Source organism: Arachis hypogaea, chromosome 5, assembly GCF_003086295.3.
Source record: "Arachis hypogaea cultivar Tifrunner chromosome 5, arahy.Tifrunner.gnm2.J5K5, whole genome shotgun sequence".
In the NCBI taxonomy this organism is placed as follows: Eukaryota; Viridiplantae; Streptophyta; class Magnoliopsida; order Fabales; family Fabaceae; genus Arachis; species Arachis hypogaea.
In genome coordinates this window covers 20,424,265-20,425,890 of record NC_092040.1, presented here as the reverse complement: position 1 = coordinate 20,425,890, position 1,626 = coordinate 20,424,265, and the positions used below count along the sequence as shown (strand labels likewise).

General features: G+C 41.0%; 1 non-coding gene across 1 annotated transcript; it reads right to left on the bottom strand.

Moving 5' to 3' along the window:
• On the bottom strand, nucleotides 1-108 carry LOC112804371 (small nucleolar RNA R71). The gene has a single exon (XR_003202979.1). It is a non-coding gene; the product is annotated as a small nucleolar RNA R71 (small nucleolar RNA).
• Between the last annotated feature and the right edge of the window lie 1,518 nt (nucleotides 109-1,626).

Below are 1,626 nucleotides of genomic sequence, written 5' to 3'. Positions count from 1 at the left end.
AAGCTTAGAGCGGAAGTCCAAACCTTCAAATAGAAGGAAGGTGAATCCCTCTGTGAAGCTTGGGAAAGATACAAGCAATTAACCAAAAGGTGACCTTCTGACATGCTTCCAAAATGGAGCATCATATGTATATTCTATGATGGTCTGTTTGAGTTGTCAAATATGTCATTGGATCATTCTGCTGGTGGATCTCTTCATCTGAAAAAATGCATGCAGAAGCCCAGGAACTCATCAAGATAGTTGCAAATAATCAGTTCATGTACACTTCTAAAAGAAATCCTGTGAATAATGGGATGACTCAGAAGAAAGGAGTTCTTGAGATTGATACTCTGAATGCCATATTGGCTCAGAACAAAATACTGACTCAGCAAGTCAATATGATTTCTCAGAATCTGACTGGATTGCAAGTTGCATCCGGCAGTGCTAAAGAAGCCTCCTCTGAATGAGAAGCTTATGACCCTGAGAATCCTGCAATGGAAGAGGTGAATTACATGGGAGAAGCATATGGAAACACCTATAATCCTTCATGGATAAATCACCCAAATTTTTCATGGAAGGATCAACAGAAGCGTCAACAAGGTTTCAATAATAATAATGGTGGGAGAAATAGGTTTGGCAATAGCAAACCTTTTCCATCATCTTCTCAGCAACAGACAAAGAATTGTGAGCAGAGCCTCTCTGGCTTAGCAAATATACTCTAATCTATCTAAATCCACTCTTAGTTTCATTAATGAAACAAGGTCCTCCATCAGAAATTTGGAGGCACAAGTGGGTCAGCTGAGTAAAAGAGTCACTAAAACTCCTCCTAGTACTCTCCCAAGCAATACAGAAGAGAATCCAAAGAGAGAGTGCAAGGCCATTAATATGACCAAAATGGCCAAACCTATAGAGGAGGAGGATGGCGTGATTTCCAATGAGGAAGACCTCAGTGGACGTCCACTGACCAATAAGAAGTTCCCTAATGGGGAACCAAAGGAATCTGAGGCTCATACAGAGGCCATAGAGATTCCACTGAACTTCTTATTACCATTCATGAGCTCTAAAGAATATTCTTCTTTTGAAGAAGATGAAGTTACTACTGAAGAGCAAATTGCTCAATATCTAAGAGCAATCATGAAGCTGAATGCCAAGTTATTTGGTAATGAGACTTGGGAGGATGAACCTCCATTGCTCATCAATGAACTGAATACATGGATTTAGCAGCATTGCCTCAAAAGAAACCGGATCCCGGAAAGTTCTTAATACCCTGCACCATAGGCACCATGACCTTTGAAAAGGCTTTGTGTGACCTAGGGTAAGGTATCAACCTCATGCCACTCTCTGTAATGAAGAAACTAGGGATATTTGAGGTACAAGCTGCAAGAATCTCACTAGAGATGGCAGACAAATCAATGAAAAGGCTTATGGACTTGTAGAGGATGTCCTAGTGAAGGTTGAAGGCCTTTACATCCCTGTTGACTTCATAATCCTAGACACTAGGAAGGATGATGATGAATATATCATCCTTGGAAGACCCTTCCTAGCCACAGCAAGCGCTGTGATTGATGTGGACAGCGGAGAGTTAGTCCTTCAATTGAATGAGGACTACCTTGTGTTTAAGGCTCAAGGATCTTCTTCTGTAAACAT